Here is a 19211-nt window from a genome sequence, read left to right as displayed (position 1 = left end):
TTTTTCCGGAAACAGGGATTGAACTCAGGCTCTTGTGCTTGCCAGGGAAGCACTTATTCCACTGAGCCATCTCCCTGGCCCCTGGACTTCACTTTTTTCAGTGCATTTTCTCTGAATCTGTATTAAGAACAGCTTTTCTGGGAGGCTGAGGCAAAAGTATAACACATTCAAGCCCAGCCTAGGAAATTTAGTGACTTAGCAAGACACTGTTTCATAACAAAAATTTAAAAAGAGCTAATGATGTACAAGGTGTAAAGGCTCTGGATTCAATACCCCATACCTCGGAACAGCAGCAGCAGCTTCTACACAGGCACAACGGCACAGCCCTTTTGTAATCCCACACTACAAGAGGAACTGTTATAACCTCACCCCAGCCACTCTGCCTTTCTGCTCACAGACCCGCGTGTGCACACTGCGATGCCACTGGCCAGAAGGACTTTGCCAGAACAGAACTGATGCCAGTGCAACGCCCCAGAACTGTGAGCTAAATAAACTTCCTTTCTGTATAAAAATCACTAAGCCTCAGGTATTTCACTGAAGCAGCAGAAAATGGAGAGCAGGTACCTTACATGCATTAACTACAAGTTCAGTTTACAGCCATATGAAGCAACTCAAGACGGTCCAGGTTAAAAGCTGGGATTTGAACCAGCTCCGGGGCCTGAGCTTCCCACTGGTACTGACGTCTATATCCCAAATGCACCCTTCAGATGCTCACTATGGCAATGAGCACATTCAACCCAAGAACCGCACTGCTTAGCACTTATTCAACAAAACTAAAGTCGCAAAGAGAGACAAAAGAGTCACTTGTAGGAAAACGAATATACCTTGAAACTATAATGCAAGAGAAACAAATCAGACACACAAGCTTAAATGTTGTATGGCTTCTCATATGTGAAACCCAAAAATAAAAGATAATAGGAAATAGGGAGATAGAGCCATCACAAATGGGAAGCAAACCAAGAGACTAGGAGTGAGGGGCGGGGATTAAAATGTGTTACACACATGTGCCAACTCCCTACGAAGAATGTAATCATTATGTACCACAAATATGTACCAATAAAAATTTAAAGTTTTAAAACCCACACACAAATGCTTTATTCATAACAGTCCAAGCCAGGAAACCACTGGGTAAATGGTTAAACAAACCACGCTCCATCCATACCATGAACTGCCACTCAGTCATAAAAAGACTGGAAAACCTAAGAACTGGAGAACCTAAGAACTTGCACGAGCCTCCAAAGAACTACAGTGAGTGAAAGAAAGCTAATCCCTAAAGGTTATTATAGGATCCTATTTATAGTATGTACTATATCATTGAAATGAAAAAATTACACAATTGGAGAAGAGACTAGTGGTTAAAAGGGGATTAGAGGAAAAAAAAAGGGGGGGATGAGAAGACACAGGGGATATAGCTCGGGGGAAGGCACTTGCCTGGCAAGCATGAGGTCCTGAGTTCGATGCCCAGTACCAGAAACAAACAAAAAGGGGTAAGACTAAAATGAGCTGTGGTTAGAAAAGGCAATAGGAGTGCCCCTGGCAGTAGAAATGTTCTGTATCTTGACTTCATCAGTGTCAATTTCCTGCTTATGCTATTGTGCTATGTAGTCTTTGAAAACATTATTATTCAGGGAAACAAGAGAAGCCAAGATTCATTTGTATTATTTCTTATGGAGTGGTTTTCTTTTTGTTTGCAGACTTTGTATCAGGTGATAAACCACAGCCATCTTTCCTGCCCAAACACAAATATGGCCATCTTTTCCAAAATCATGGAACAAATTAAGCTCTTGAACCAAGGTACAACTATAACTGCATAAATATAAAATGACCTCAAAACAATGAATTTAAATAAAACTCCATTCACTCTACACATTTGCCAACAATCACAGAACTAAACACTACAAGACTGAACTGTATTATATATAAATTTTATAAAGACAAAGAGCCTGCTGCCTGCACCAGACAGTACGCTAAGATGGGGAGGACTCCACACTACGGGATCTGGCAGCCCTGGGCTTTACCTGGAACAAGTCACTTGACTTCATCTTTTTCATCTTCCCCAACTCCCATTTTTATTAATATTATGTTTCTCATAATAAAAAGATTCACCACGTGCCTGTTGCGAATCAGTACTGCACACATGTCACATCTTGAGCCTGTTTACTTCCCTTCCCCCTCCCCCTCCTGTCTCCTCCAAGCCCATATCCCTTTCCCATCTCCACAAGGTCTATCTCACTACTTAGCATTTTCCCTAAAATGGGAATGAGGACAACTTGCCTGGGAGCTTCTGAGAGAGATATATATAAGAAAAGAGTAAAAGAGCTCAGCAAATGGAAGGCCTCGGGCATTTGCGTCTGTACTGTTTTGCCCAAAAAGTGATTACCAACAGCGCTTTCCATCTGCCAACATCATCCCCAGTATCTCTTCTATGGATCCCTTGGTCCGTACTTAAACTTTCTATGATCAATTCCCAGTCTCCATATTCTCCTCCAGTCTCTCTGCTGGGACTCCTTGGACAACATGGACACACAGCGTCTTGCTCTACCTTCACGTATCTGCAGGGCTGACTGGCATCTGCGGAGGGGTCTTCCCCTAGCCGACGTCTCTATCTAAACAAGGGGTACTGCTCTCTGGCTCTGACTCCTGGAGTCGCCAGGACTTCCACCAAAGGAACAAAAGCTCAAGGGACATTTTCCACTGCTCCTTGATCCTATTTGCCCAACCACTCTCTCGGTCTCTGGGTGCAGCTGTTGTGGCAGAGGTCTCCACGTACCCCAAGAGGGCATCTGCACATGAACAGCAAAGAGCAAGGGCCTACTGGGTACGAGGTACATGCATGGCCAGTCACTGTCCCTGGTCACCAGGTGGCCCACGGCCAGAGCTGTGCCACTCCTGCCACACGCGCCCTCACACAGCTGCACTTCGAGCCACAGCCCTCACCTCACCTCTCTGAGCACCAACCGTGCGTGGGCTGTGGGCCGACTCCTCCACATACCTGAGAAAAGGCACTGCTATTAGGAGCATTCTCACTTTTCAGATGAGGAGACTGCATCTCTAGGAAGTCTATCACTTACGCATTATCTTACAGTAAGCAGAGGCAAGGCCAGCCTTTGAATCTAGGGCTGCCTCCTTGAGCAACACGGGGACAGAGACACTTTTGCTCACTTATGGGAGTTACTCTGAATGTGAAATGTTCTTGCTCCTGTTCTGCAATCTTCAGTGAATCCTCATGTGCTTTCAACCCCTGAACACAGCTGTCAGAGCACTGTGGTCTGAGACTCTCATCTTCTGAGGAATTAGGAGGAATCCCACGTGAGGCACATTAAATGAAACAACATTCACAAGAAAGCCCTGCAAACTACAAGTCAGTATAAATTCTAAGGTTTGAAGAGTTAGCTGAAGGTGTCTATAATGCAGTTTGAAAAGCTATCCCTTAAAACAGGAACAAACCACACTGGAAATGGCCATGACCATTAAACTTCACTTTTTTTTTCCTTTTTTTTTTTTTTTTACAGTCTTTACTTAGCTTAGCCTCCTCGCCTGTGTTAGTTTTACAGAAGAGGAATATCTATCCCACTGCCTTAAAAATAGAACTCGGACCAAAACCTAAACATGAATTTGGCCAGCAGCAGTGATTTTCCTGATGGCTTGAGCAAGCCACTGCTCTCAGAGCTCCCACGTCCCCTCCTACGAAGCAAAGGAAATGAGCAGAAAACAGCAATTCCACAAGATCTTTGTGAATGTCTCACGCTTTCAGGGCTTCAGTTGTTTGTGTAACAAAAGTCATTGGCAGACAGGACCTAGAAGCAAATGGACAAACATTTGGGCAAGTGTATTTCTCAGGGTCACCCTGTCTTCTGCCACAAAAATGCCTAAGAAGGGCTGAAGGGAGCTGGATCCTACAGGTTTGCTCCCTACCCACAAGAGAAGGGAAATGAATCTGCCTAGTGATGCCCTTCCCTTACTAAGTGGGCAACTGAGTCATCTGAATTTCCAGGATAAAAGTAAAAAGCTACCTGGGCACTGTACCCAGAACTACACCTTCCCAGACCAAGCTGTCACTGGAAAGCCAGTCTGGATTGTAACCACTGAACAGGTCCCCGATTGTGTGATCCTCAGTACAATGAACATTTCAACTAATTCCCACAGTCCAAGAAGCCTAGATACTTCAGGAAAGTCATTAACAAAAGAGAAAAAGAGTCCTCCATAACCCCCCAAAAATTCATTTGTTAATACTTTAATATAAAGGGCATGTTCAATATCAGTGATTTGAGGAAATTCTACAACAGAGGCAGGACTCAGCAAAAACATTAACTTTTTTGTACTATTTCCCTAGCTCTTCTCAGTCTCTGTCTGCAGAACTAATGGTGACATGGCTTACCTTCAACACGTCTAAACTAAAATAATAGCCATCACCACATTGCAAGGACTTGTGTTCACTGCATCCTCAGAATGTAACCACAGAAGTGTGCTATGCGTGTCCCATTTTACACACAGGGAGACTGAAGCTCTGGCCCAAGGTCACCCAGTTGTGAACAAGACACAAAGACCCAACCCCCTTGCCTTGAACTCCAAAGGCTTTGTCTCAGCCACCAAACCTCTAACTCCAGGACTTATGGAGTTAGATACCTATTTCAAGATATCCTGTAAGCATGTACTCGATCTCTCAGTTAATAGTGAAGCACTGAAACACAGCCACTGAGTTTTCAATACAGTTTCTCTCAAATACTATTCATCCTGGGCAACTTCAGGCCAAAGGTCAACCTTTCATAACTTAAGGTTGAAACATAGCACTACTGGCAGGGAGTGGGCAGCTTGCAGTTGAAGGGGTCTCGTGGAAAATAGAGGGGGCAGGACAGAGTCATCACTTTCCATCCTAACTGCACAGATGTGCAGCCAAGCTGGACACACAGAGAAGGCAGTATGTCACCCAGGAAACGCAGGGCATTCCCAGGACTGGAGAGAGCTGCATTGGCTTCTTGCAGCCCTAGCCAACCATCTGTGCTCACCTGCCCTCACTTTCCCGGCTGTTCCCTTCCACTGGCCTCCACCACAGACCACCCCGTCCCTCTCTCAAAAGTTGCTCCCTAAAAACTGGAGCAGGGAGCTCCCCTCCATGTACAGCCTAGGTCTACACCTGCCCCAGTCACCCTCATCCTCTGGCCTGAGCATTGAGCCTACCACAGCAGATAGGTTCATCAATGTCTACAGTTGAGGAAAAGCACTAGAATGCAAGTCCTTAAGCTATGCTTCCCTGCGCCATCCTAGATGAGTTATATGACCCTCGCTAAGCTACACAACTTTGCTAAGCTCATTTTCTTCCCTTGTGATATATAAGAAGTTATCCTTGTTCTGCTGATCTCAGGAATAAGATGGTTAAGGAGGTAATGCTCTGCACGGTGTGGGCATGACAAAATGGCCCTAGAAGTACTGAAATCCTTAAGCAAGCATAATTCCTACCTGAGAGTAGGCACTTACTTAATACTTACAAACTAACTTTTAAAAATATCTTGCAGCCATAGCATGAACTCCTCAGCAAAGAATTTCAGTCTCTTAGTAAATCACTCTGGAACTACACATGAGGCATCCAGGAGGATGAGATATTTTCTTGCTTCAAGTACAAAGCACCTGCTATCCTTAAACAGAAAGGGTACACTTACCCCATCCCTGTCCCTCACTCCAGAACAAAACATGACTTTGGAGATGCTTACTTCAATAACTGAGATGAATATATGTTCCCTGACCTAGTCTTTCAGGTATCAAAGGCCACTGGAAGCCCACAGTTGGGGAGGGACTGGCAGTCACATTACATGGCTAGAAAGACTTGACCGGTGCCCCTGGCTGAACAAAATGGCCCAGATTCCCCTATGAGGCTCTCTTAATGAGGGGAACAAACAAAGCAGAACAGTAAGATGAGCTGCTGAACCAAATCAGGACTCTGTTCTCCAGTACTTTCACAGTCCCTCACAGAGTGTTGCAGGGATTTTTTGCTTTTTTAAGCAAACAACACTGGAGGAGGGGAGAATGACATTCTTCAAGGACATGAAAGTGCTGAGATCCCAAGCCAAAACAAATCTGAACATGGGAACAAGACAGCCTATGTTGTTTCTTGAAACCGAGGCCAACTGCATGCATGACCTGTCAAGAGCTCATTTATCAACGAGAAATAATTGAAAGATGGGTTTGCTATAAGCACTCCCAGAACGTCCACTACCATTCATGTCATTAAACCCACCAAACACTCCAAGAGAGGAGGGCACTACAGACAAGAATTTGCTGAACAAACTTAAAAAGGAAGGAGACTGGGGACACAAAATGAGGAGGACTGATACTTACTGAGTGGGCACAGAGCTAGACACTGCCTTCTCCTCCACGGCAGGGTAAGGGCAAGAATGGGCAGGGAACCAGAGGGTAGTGGGCAGACAACAAGGGGCCCCAAAGATAATCTTAAGTGGTAAGCCACTTAGCTTAAGACAACCATGACCTATTCTTCAGTGAGACCTATTTAAAGCATAATGAATTCAACCAACCCATGATTAAAAACCAAGAGATGAGGGGTGAAAGGAAAAAAAAAAGTAATAATCTAAATAAATAAAGATGCACAAACAAGAGGCTGTGTGGCCTGTGCTGAGTGAGACTTAGGAGGCAGGGGGGTCTGCTGGTAGCCATGGCCAGCTCCACCTACTCTGCCATGTCACTTCCCTTCTCTGGACCTGATTCCTTCAACTGCGTAGTGGGAAGCTGGGCCAGACAAGCTCTGTCTCTGACCAGTAAGAGTCTCAATGCAGATACATAGCACTGTGTGGCTTTAACCAAGTCACTGTATCTTCTTGAGCCTCAGTTTCCTTACTTGAAAATGGGACCTCCACACCTATCCTAGACCAAGTGGCATGGTGTAGGTTATGTGCAGGCTGGCCTTCCTAACCAGATCAAACCTGACCCAAAGTGTTCAAAGTCCCAAGAAACAGGACAGAGCAAAGCCCAATCTTCATTCACTGTCACAGTGGCTTAAGTATGGCTTCCCAGACAACTGAGTGAATACAGGAAGCTATGCTGACATTTGAATCTGCTTGCAGTGGGCAGGGTGGGTGGGACAGGCAGGGGTATAGAGCCAGCCTTCCTCTTATGTAGCTATGGGGACAGATGGAGTACAGGGGGTGCATTTTCTAAATTTAGTACTAAATATGCAGAAGCACTTGCCTTGATGTCTTTCAGTAAAGCCAGTAATATTCTGAACTGGATGAGTAGCTTGGAATGCCGAGAAGTAAGCCACTGATTAGTTCTGATGCCTTCATCTGTTACCTCCCCAAAAGGACAAGAATCTCTTCTTCCCTTATAAAATGCTGACAGGCTCACACGGCCCTCAAACAGCAATGTTCCCTCCCTCTTGTAAGACTAACCATAGCTACTCACAAGCCCTCCACCAGTGTAGCTCCAGTTGAGGCAACAGGGAAAAGCACTGCTGTTAGTGGCCACAGCCACAGGCCAGCATGTTGTCACAGGACTCCCAAGGCCACAGCACACTGGAAAGGTAATCTTTCAGCAGCTATTGCTTAGGACAGAGCTGGGGGGGGCAGCAGATCTCTAAATCTCAGAGGCCTGAGGACTAAAAGCCCTAACACACTGGTCCAAATCAGGATCAGACTGGTACACTGGAGGTGACACAAGAGGACACCAGTGAGCTCTGCTGACATGAGAGCCACCACGTTTCCTACTCACAGGTCACATCCTACCCTCAGCTCAGACTTCAGGACCTGACCCTTATGACCTGACTGAGTCATATCCCCAGTCTATCTTACAGGTATAGAAATTAATCAGGCAAGCTCACCAGTCACACTTGAAGCCTTCTGCCTTTGCTTTTCCACCCCACATCCCCAAAAACTCTACCACACGTTCAAGTTTAATAATGCCATCATCAGCAAAAATGAGAGACACAGAGCTGCCCAACAAGTCTGTCATATAATAAGTAAATCAAACTCTTGTGGCACCTCTCAGATCAAACTACCAAAGCCATCCATCTAGTCCTTGTTGGCAAGGAAGATTCTCAATGGCATGGCTGACCATGGTAAGACCACTCTGTGGCCATCGGTCACAGCAGCCATCTGTACAGAGACTAAAATAGCACCAGACTCTTGTCTCCTTAGATAAAAGAGACTAGGATTTCACTAAGTAAGTCCTAATTCAAAGCTAGGTTAAGACATTCAGTTCTAAATTACTTTGAATATGTCATGAAATAAATATAAGAAATTTGGGGGCGAGGCCACTCACTGGGTCTTAAGTCTATTTTTTGGCAGAGTATAGAGGGCAGGAGATGGAAGAGGAACCACCTCTGCAAACTCTTCTCCACTTCCCTCAAGCACTCTGGCTATGATACCCAGGCTTCTCATAGAGACACAGAGCACAGACCTGTGCAGGGTGGTAAAGAGGAAATGACATAGCCAATAGAGTCACCAGCCTAAAATAAAGGCAAGGCACCCTGTAAGGCCATGCTGAACTCTTCCAGGTCCTGAAGCGGACTTCTGCACAGCTCAGAGGAAGACTCCCAGAGTTCACCTTGCTCCGAAAGATGAGTACATCAGCTCCCTCACAAGCAACAGCCAAGGCCCCGGAAGAAACAGATTCATTCTATTGTTTGTCCACAACAGATCCTAAAGTGCTTGATAAACTGCCAAGCACACCAGCTGCTGCTGTAGCTGTCTCCTTACTGTCATCGGCCCCCTAGTGGCGCCAACTGGACCAGCTTTTAGTGCAGACTTCCCTCTTCCTCTCAGGAAGCTGCAGAAAGTCAGCAGCACAGCCACTGCCAGTCTCCAGCCACCCCTCCACATCAGGTGGTACCTTCCCCTGACAGAGTCTGCCACAGCCAGCAGAAGATCCACAAACCACCCTCGCTGGCCACCTCAGCCAGGGACACACTAGGGAGGGGGCACTGATGACTAACATTCTCAGACTTAAAAAGGACAAAAACAAGGATGGGGGTGGGGGCTCAGGCTAAATAGCTGGATGAGGCCAGATGGATGAAATTTAACAGACTGGGTGGAAGGTAGCACTTGGGCAAGGAAGCCAAGTTTCAGGTTCTTTTGGTGAATAGTTAACAGCACACTGTCAGCTCTGAAAAGCTGATTCATTTATTGAACGCAGCCTAACTGAGTGGTTACTTGGTGCCTGCTGTGGTTATGAAATGGGAAGAAGACAGGAACACATAAACCACAGCCCCTACTCCCAAAGAAGTGAAAATCTTTAGTGACCGATCATGAGTGAAATAAAAGGTAAAATAAAATGCACTAAGACCCAGAGTATACTTTTGAAAACAAGCAGTATAATATACTGGGCCCTGCGAAGTGCAGGGGCTTAGGTCACAACTTTGTGAGGTGGGCACAAAAGGCATCCTGATTCTCCCCTTTCTGCGCTCCTGCAGGTCCTCCTGCAAGTCACTTCCATCGTTAATAACCTGACAAAAGCCAGGCATGGTGGAGCACAGGACAACCCCAGTGCTGTAGGAAGTTCACAAGTTCACACCACCGTGGGCAATTTAGCACTTCAGCAAGAAAGACCCTGTCTCAAGATAAAAAAGGAAAAGTGCTGGAAGAGTAGCTCAGTGCAAATATCCCCACTGCCACGAGATAAATAAATTAACAAAACATGAGCTAGAGCTGTGCTGGTCAGAAGGCTCAAAGCCTGGTAAGGGTGTGGAAGCAGCCACAAGGCCAGAACAGGCCTAAGCAACCCACGCCACCGGCTGCTGGTATGAGCAGGGCTCAGAGTCCACACAGGAGTCTCTGAGCAACACTGACTGCACTCTAAGGGAGGTATGGCTTTGAGAGGCCACACTGGGGCCCAGGCCCTTCCACAGAGTTACTGATGGGAAGCAGCCAAGAAATAAAATGGCTTCCTTCAAAATTCATCAGAACACAGTTTAAAAGTCATGTGCTACCAGGTGTGGTGGCCTGAGCCTGTAATCCCAGAACTAAATTGGAGGCTGAAGCTGGAATATTGCATAGCCAAGCCAAACTGGGCAATTTAACCAGAACCTGTCTCAAAATACAAAATAAAAGAATCTAGGGATATAGCTCAAGGTTCCATGGGTTCAATCCCCAATGCTGCAAGGAAAAGTCGCTTGCTTAACAGACTAAGGCCCTGGGTGCAACAAGCTCCAGCACCCTACTGAAATAAACATACACCCACACACTGCGAAAGTTCCCCGTACCCCGTGCTGTTTCACGCCTCCAGGCCTTTGCCGGGCCCTCTGGCTAGTGCCTGCTCCTGGCTCCCCCATCACCCTCTCAGCCTTCACACTGCGCTCAAGCTACACTCAAGCTCCTGTCACCACCTCCAGGACGGACGGCCTATACCACATACTGAGCTACACCCTGTGCTTCTGTATACCCCAGAGTTCGAACCAGGCTGTGGACAAGGAGGGCACAAACTCAACCTTAGTCTATCAAGAGCCCAGGACGTGGCATGAAGAGCTGCTCAGGAAAGGGCTGCTGAAACAAAACACACAATCACTGCTTTAAGTCAAGTCTCAACTTTCTTGGTGCCAAAAGGTACCAAAATCTCTTGTCTATGGGGCTTCCTACAGCTATCAAAATTGTGTTAACGTTAATTCGAAGCCTTGAGCCTCCTAGTTTACAGAGGGGCCAGGCTTGAAGCTATCTGGATTCCATACCAGCAGAGCATGACAGAAATACTCAGTGGCAGGTGTGCATAGTGATGCATGCCTGTAATCCTAGGGCTCAAGAGGCTGAGCCAGGAAGATTTTTCAGAGTTTCAGGCCAATTTGAACTAACAGTAAGACCCTGTCTCAAAAAGAGATCATATTGGGCTGGGGGATAGCTTGACAGTCTAAGTGCCTGCCTGGCATGTGCAAGGACCCAGGTTTGATCCCCAGTACCACATGGCATGCTGTGTCATGCCAGCCACTGAAGCCGGGCGTGGCAGTACACATCTGTAATCCCAGCACTGGGGAGGCTGAGGCAGGAGGATCACTATGAGTCCAAGCTGCATAAGGAGCTGGACTTAATAAAGATTAAAAATAAAGTACCAAATAAAGATTAAAAAACAGTATTTTAAATAGATTAATATAGATTGATTGATTGATCAATCGACTGATTAGTTAGACAGACAGAAATGCCCAGCGGCTAGCTGAATCTGTGGTTGGCATCTGCTACTGCTCACAGCTCCTAGAGGACCTGCAACCACTCACTCAGTAGAGCTTCAGTGGGCAGGGGTGGCAGGCAGCTTTGCTCATTCCCCAACACAGGCAAATCTTGAGCCCAGAGCTCTTCCCCAATGACTATTTCTTGTGTTCTGCTTTTAGAGAAAAAAAAAAGTCTGGCTACAGCCAGGCTTGAAGTGGGCCAGGCCCACACCTCTGTAGGAACTTAACCAGAACAAAGAGCCCAAGGGCCTGGAGCCCCCACAGTGAGCCAGGAGGGTCAAGGAAAACTGGCCCAGGAATCAGACCTGCGTACGATGCTGTGCTCCTTAGAACAGCCTTTTACGTAAGAACAAGTATTTTCTAGATGACTTGGACTGCATGAATGGAGCCCAGGTACATCTCTGCACTGTGTTTCTGCCACCATTATGTTCTCTTAGTAGCAGAGTTCTATTCCAAAGTCAACGCTCACTGGACTGGCTGTGCTGGGGACAGAAGAAGGAAGTCACAACTTCACAACCAAGTTTACACAAACAGCAAATGTTCAAAGAGGTCTACTACAAGGTACAATCAGAGGTGTAAGGTAAGTGCCATGGACAGAGAAGCGAGTCTATAATCCTAAGGAGGGAGGTAAAGATCTGGGAGTTCAGCTGGGGATGGTGGAGCACACCTGTAACTTTACCACTCCAGGAGACTGAGGCAGGAGGACTGCAGGCTTGAGCCCAGCCTGGGAAATTTAGTGGATGAGACACTATCTCAAAATTTTTAAAGGGCTAGAGATGCCATTCAGTGTGAAGACCTGAGTTCAATCCACAGTACAACAGAGAACTTGAGGGCTTCCTCCTGGCTGGTAGGAGTCCCATGTGACCCAAACAAGTACAGCATACAATATCTGGCCAGTATCAGCATCCCTCACTGGCTCAGGAGTGGGGGCTGCCACACAGACAACCAAGCCACCACCACTTCCCCACCACTCCACATCAGCCTTCCCCTCTGACTCACAGAATCTGCCCTATCCACCCTGGCCTGTCTCCCTTTCCTCTTGGCCAACAAGAACATCAAGAAGGGGGCTGAGCTACAAGGATCCTGACAAAGTGTCCCAAACCTCCCCCTTCCATAAAATGGCAGCATCTGAATAACGAGCTCCAAAAATGGTTATTTCTATTTTCTAGGATACAAACAGCCCCAGTCTAGACCCACGCAGCTAACCCAGAATACCAATAGACAATACAATAATTGTGTTCTCCCTTGGGGAGGGGGAATGACCACACAGAGCCCCATATGAGAATGTCACAATCGTCTCGGGCTCCAGAGTCACAAATATGTGATCAGGGCATGTGCAGGGCACGCGCTCCCCGCGTGTTTTCATGGTTATGAAAGCACAAGGGCCTGCGTAGTGCAGCTGCCGGGGGGCTGGTAGCAGGGGAAAGCAAGGCACTGGGGCAACACAAGGAGTCAGAGAGACAGCAGAAATGATGCATTCAGACCACCACTGACTCGGTGTCTCCTGCAGGAGTGCAAAGAGGAAGACTGCTGTACAAAGCACGACCAAGGGGAAACTGCAAAGCCGGGGAGACAGTGACTGTCTGTCACGGCCAACTAGCTCATCTTTAACTGCGCACCCAAAGCCAGCAGTGATTTCACACACACTCTAGACAAATGAAAACCAAAAGTAAGATGCAAGCAATCTTTGCGGGCAGCCAACCACTAACAACTAGATCTAATGACTGGCTGTCTAGCACATCACTTCCTAGCTCTGGCCCTGTCTCCCCTGTTTCCCCAGCTACTAAAAGGCCTCCTTCACTTGTGGAAGCCCAAGCCAGGCTCATCCATATGGCTGAGTCTCTTGCAAACTCAGGTAAGGAGAAAGAGATGAAGTAGTTGATTCTGAACACTGTGGGCACCCTAGTTCCTGTCACCAAATAGGGACACTGACTTCAAGACATCTTAGACAAGAAGAGACCAGCCTGGAGTCCAACAGCAGTCAGCAGGAAATAGCAGGAAGCATCCCAGAGTGCAGAGGCGCCCAGTGCATCCATGAGGTTAACGCAGCCCAACCTCAGCCTTTTGGTAAGAATAGATAACACAATCCCATGTCAGAAGAATGGATAAAATAGTTCCACTTGGGAAACCAAGACTCAAAACTCAAGGTCACACCTTTGGCATCCAGGGTCCAGAGGAGGTAGTGGGGACAGGAATACACGGTGAATGACAGGTGTAATAGAAAAGGTTGTCTCAAGATAGGAAATAAATGTGTCTCCAACTATTAAAGCCAGAGTCTGAAGACAAACTGCTTCCATAAAAATGGTTGCCTGGAAAACAAAATATCTTTAGGCATAGCTAAGATCCAGGGTCCAAGAAGGTAAGACGCAAAGTGTTGAATGTGTACACATGACACGTGGAATGATGAAAGGCAAGGGCAGGCTCACAAGCCAGGTGACCTGAACCCTTGCTGGAGTACACAGTGAAACACCTGGCACCTGCTCCAACAATGTGGTTTTGGTGCAGGTGGATCCCACAGTGTAGTCCCTGCACCACCAGAAGCAGCCCGAGCAGCAGCATCACCTGGAAACTCATTAGAAATGGAAACTTCCGGTCCCCAGCCAGGACCAGCTCACTAATTCTCCAGGAGCAGCAGGCTTTAACAAGCCTCCAGGTGAGCCAGCTGTTCCCTTGAGCCTGCAAATCACTGTGTTTCGGTGGATTCCATCCCAGAACTCTGGCAACTGGCAGGACAATTCGCAGATGAGAAAAATCAAGATCCAAAACCACAGAGTCTCTTGCAAACTCCATTTTGTCGGTGAGGGTGACAGGCCTTCAGCCCACCCTGGCACTTCTTCTGAGGTAGGCCATGAGGCTGAGATTAAGATGACCTAGCCCTTGTCCTTAATGGGCTCCCCAATAGTCTCTAAAACACTCAAGAAGGACACTGGCATCATTGGGGCCTTCTCCAAAGCCCTGGCCTAGCAGAATCCAGGACTGAACTAACCCTGCCAGAACGAGGGGCTGATCAGTGTGGGAGAAGGAGGCGAGTGAGATGCTGTGCTCCTGCTGCAAATCGGGAGGCAGAAGGGTTCCCAAGCAATGGCATTTAGAGCCCAAATTTCGCAGATTCAGAAAAAAAATCCAGAATGACACCAAGAAGCTCATAGTGAACTATGGATACAAATCAAAATGGAAAAAAATGTTTTCAGAGTGCCATAAAAGGAAAAACAAAACAAAACAAAACAAAACCAGCGCTGAATGAAAAAGGAAAAGGGAAATCTGAAAAGAAAACCTCAGTATTTAGGAAATGGATATACTGCCACATTTTTATTTTACTGTCTTTATTTTACTTTATTAAAGAATCTTTATTTTACTGTCTATTGAAAATAAGCTATAATATTCTGAGAATTGTTTTAATTTATATTAACTGTGTCTATCACCAGCAGAAGTTACCTACTTGATACGCAGCAGCCAGACTGTTTGCCAAGAGAGTTTAAAGATAAAACATTTTAACAAAAATCCTTCAACATATATTAAAATTGGAGGTCCTGGGGGTCGAGGAGAGAGCTTAGCAGCACAGTGCCTGCCTGGCAAGCAGGAGGTCGTGAGTTTGATTCCTGGTACCAAAAGAGAAAAAAACTGAAGGTATTTTTAGATTATGAAGATTACAACAGATAAAGCACCTGTGCAGCTTTACAGACAGGGGAGGGTAACAAAAAGGACCCTGGGGGTTCTGGGCATCACAGGACAACATGGAGTAGATGCTGGGGTAAAAGGGTGCCCGAGTGAGCCCTGAGGGACACACTTGTTGGCTAGAGTTAGCAGTTAACAGCAGTTAGCATACCGCCTCGCCTGATTTCCAGCTTAGCAATGAGTTTACATACAGGTGGAAGAGCCAGCAGGAATTATGGGAGCAGTGACCTTGAGCAATGGAAATAGCAGCCTGGACATTTCCTCTAGTCACTGCCATGCACCACAGCCTGCCCTGCACCAACTGACCTGGAGAACTAGAGTTTTGAATCTGTCTTCCAAATGACAGAAATCTCAGACTCAAATGTCTTTTGGGGCCACACAGGGGACATAAATGAGTGAGTCATTCTGGGTAGGAACTATGAGCTCATGCACATACCCCACGTACAGTGCACAGCTTTGACTACAGCTAAGTGCTCTGTGGGAAAGAGCTCCTCACTCTCACCCCCAGCTAATATTAAAAATCTTATAGCTTGTTAGGAGAAGCCAAAAATTTAGTCTTCTTCATCCAGTCCCCTGATTTTTAAATGTCAAGAAATTCAAAACTTGGTAAAGCATCACAGGGCCAAACATCACTAGGCCTCAGGTCTGAGGGCCATGTGTGGCCCCCGGTCCACCCATGTACAAACTCTATTCTAAATGATTCTATTAAGACCTATGGAAACACCTGGACAACACAGTTATTACATTTACAGCTTAGTTCAAAAGCCATGTGGACTCACTCTGGCCTGCACAATCCCGTCATGTACGTCCATCTGCATCACTCCCTGGCTCATTCTGTGAATTTGCTGGAGGCTTCAAAACAGCTAGGAAGTTCAGACCGTGAAATCCCGTGCACACCAAAGCAGACCACGGAACTCCCAGCCCCAGTGGACGCCTGCTGCTCCAGCTGTGTAATGGAGAGGACAGTCGATTTCCTTTCGTGGCAAAGCTGTGTGTCCCTTCTCCAGGCGAGCTGCGACGTTATGTGAAATAGCAGGGTCTTTGGTCTGCCCCACCACCACCAGGAAAGCTTCCTCTGGCCTCTCCCACTGGGTGGGGCGGAGGAAAGAAACGCTTTCCAAGCCAAATAGTTGAACTAAATGCAAGTACACTCAGCAGGTGGGACAGATAATTCTGGCCCCCTGACACCTCCAGACTGCTGGCACCGGCTGGGTCATCATGAACAGAACAGCTGCTTCCTCCTTCAACGCTCGCCCAGAACAGAGGATTCTGTTTGGATGACTTCTATACAAGCTATAGGAACACGAGGGGAGTTTCCTGCCTTTTATTTCAAAATAGTCCAGGACAAATGAAGACTTCTTGTACCATACCAACACATTCAAAGGGAAAGTTCGGTGGAGCTGCCTTTCCTAAATGTCACCCCCAGAAAGCAACCTACTTCTCTGCCCACAAGCCATGATAAAAATGTGATTGGGGAACCATCCAGAAAAGCAAGAGATTTCACACAGCAGCTTGGTGCATGACTAGGAACAAAACTGGGTAAGCGAGAAAGGCCTTGGGAGAGACAAACCAGGGTTTCAAGCCAGGGTCTACCCACAGTGGCCCACACTCTCAGAGATATGGCTCGAGTTCAGCTCCTTCTGTGTAAAGCGGGGCCAGTTATCCAACAACTATTTGTAAGACAATCTGATGAAAGAATATATACGAGGGCTTTGGCACACGGTGGGTACTCAACAAACTCTGGCTCTCCAAGGAAGAACTCTCCAAGCTCTTCCAAAAGAAATAATTTGCACTGTACTTTCGATTTGATTTGAAACTGTCTCATTGCTATATGTTTATCAATAAAACTTTGAAAAGAAAAAAAAAAAGAAATAATTTGCATTATACACTGATTCACATCAGGGTTCTTTCAGGGCACCCACAATTAGCTCTCCTTTCTGGGTGCTGGCACAACTGTAGGCACAGCCTGATCTGCCATGACCTCCCCCTGTACTAGTTAAAGAAGACACAGAAGACTCTCTTCCAAGAGTGACAAGCTAGCACCACACAAAGTGTTAAAGATGTTGTGGGAAAGGAGAGAGATGTGCAATCAAGCTCGGCTTCCAAGGCTATTCACAGGATGTTTCCTCTTTTAAAACACAGAAGGAAAAAAAAGTTTTTCCATGAACATCTTCCTAACCCCAACTTCCTCCTTATGAGCTACTTCTTTCATGCAACTATTCCAGGGCTAGATTCACTGGGTTTATCTGTCTTGCTTTCACTCTGTTCTGAGATCTAGAAAAACCCTGCTGGCATCTTATTCTTGCATTTTATAACTATCTCCATCCTGATATAAAGAGTGAACACTGTCTAAGGAACGGAGACTTGTGCAGACTGGACTCCTGATGGCACAGCCCATCTCACAGAGGCCAGTGAAGCCAGCCTGGACCACACAGAGATCTGAAGACAAACACCCACACAGTCTTTCTCCATAGAGGCCATCGGCGAGTGAGGAAGAGATCGGCGAGTGGGTAGAGATGGTTCTGGCACCAGTATGCCTGGCTTCAGTGAACTGGAAATCTATCCTATCTGTATTTACCTCACTTTACACCTCAGAATGACTACTTCTAAGTAGTTTCCCAAGAGATTCCTATACCAAGCAGACCTGGCCAGGAAAGACAGACGCTATAATTCAGCCCAGCTCTCAGCAGCTCACCAGACTGCACCGATGCCTACCACAAACAGCATTCTAAGCACAGCCACATGACACCAGCCTGTAACTCATCTTCCTTCCTCATGCTAAGCAGGAGACACAATCTTGAATGTAGTTCCTTATCTGCTCAGTGGCCACTGAATCAATCAGAAATCTACCAGTCCAGTAGGAAGAGTGGTATAACCCATCAGGTCCAGATGTCCAGTGCAGACCAGGATATAAATGCAGGAAAGTGAGTTTCTACAGATTTGCACAGGGCCCAGCATGCCACATACATGGGGCGAGGACACAGAGGGTGGGGGACCAAGGGCCCTGGGAGCTCAGAGCCCGGGCTCATTGGTTAAGAGAGCAGCAGGGCTGTGGTCTACAGGGTTGACGAGCACCTCTTTTATGTGAAGCCAGGGTTTCCTCTGACATAACAGAAAGTTTTCCATCACCTCAGAGTCAATGAACTAATTCCCAATTCTGTGTCTTTAGGCCAGGAAGCTCCAGGGTTGCCTACCACAATGTTCTCTCAGATTTGGATTCCCCACACACTGAGAGACGGCTTACAGCCCTCCTACCAATGGAAGGTTCTGCAGTAACAAGGTTCTCTACCATGCAACATGTGCCTGCTATTGAGAACTTGACATGTGGCTAATGCAACTAAACTGAATCTCTGACTGTAGTTTTAATAGCTTCAATTTAAATCATTACATGAAGCCAGTGGCTACCACATTGAACAATACACATCTGAAGTTCAGAGGAGTATCTATACCAAGAAGGGCTCAGTACATTTTTTGTAAAGGGTCAGACCATAATGTTTTAGGCTTTGTAGACCATTCAGTCCATACATTCCCCCTCTGTAGCCTGAAGGCAGCCACAGACACTAGGTACACAAATGGGTGTGGCTGTGCTCCAACATGACTTTATCTATAAAAACAATGGGGGGGGGGTATAGCTCAACAGCACAGGGCCTGCTTAGCAAGGGTATGGTCCCGAGTTTGATTCCCAATACAAAAAAAAAAAAGGCAGCACTGGGCCAGATATGTTCATTAGGCTTACAGTCCATGGCCTCCTGATAGAGTATTAGGTTGAAAGTTCAAAACCTAGGACTGCTGTCTACCAGCTGGATGACACTGGGTATCTCATTAAACCTTAAATTCTCTACCTATAAAAAGGGAACAAGAGGGCTGGAGGTGTGGTAGAATGCATGCTTGGCAAGTGCAAGACCTAGGTTCAACCCCAGAACCACAGAGAGGATTGGGACCACTAATAGCTTTTACTTCTCAGGTGATTATAAAAATTAAACAATTAAGTGCCTGCCTGGCAAGCACAAGGCCCTGAGTTCAATCCCTGGTACTAAAAAACTAAAAATTAAACAAAAAGCCTACAACACACTTAGCACAGTGCCAGCACACAGTGGGCATTCGAAAAATACTTGTGGTGTAAATGAAAAGAAGGCAAGAGAGGCTCTGACCTGCCTGATCCTGTGTGTTCCTGCTCTGCTGTAAAGTACGCAATATTCCTCCCAGAGAAGAAAATCTCAGCTTAGAGCAGTGAAATGGCTGGCTCCAAGTCAAATAAAATCAAGCAGCACAGCTAAAAAATGAGGCCAGGGGCTCCTATTTCCCAGTTTCCTTGCCCTAGTCTCTCTCTCTCTCTCTCTCTCTCTCTCTCTCTCTCTCTCTCTCTCTCTCTCTCTCT

The 19211-nt window shown here is 46.5% G+C and overlaps 1 protein-coding gene across 3 annotated transcripts in view; it reads right to left on the bottom strand.

The window, feature by feature from the left end:
* Positions 1-19211, bottom strand: part of Fam53b (family with sequence similarity 53 member B) — a 123308-nt gene that overhangs the window by 88688 nt on the left and 15409 nt on the right. The window contains exon 1 of one of the 3 annotated variants that reach the window (XM_023708907.1): positions 15613-15692. The exons of the other annotated variants lie outside the window; for them this stretch is intronic. The gene's annotated coding sequence lies outside the window, so the exon portion shown is untranslated. Of the gene's footprint in view, positions 1-15612; positions 15693-19211 lie in introns of those variants that run through there. 3 annotated transcript variants of the gene reach the window in all.

This window comes from Octodon degus, unplaced genomic scaffold (assembly GCF_000260255.1).
Source record: "Octodon degus isolate 3935 unplaced genomic scaffold, OctDeg1.0 scaffold00010, whole genome shotgun sequence".
Classification (NCBI taxonomy): Eukaryota; Metazoa; Chordata; class Mammalia; order Rodentia; family Octodontidae; genus Octodon; species Octodon degus.
The sequence above is the reverse complement of the archived record's forward strand: the minus strand, read 5'-3'. Positions and strand labels throughout refer to the sequence as shown.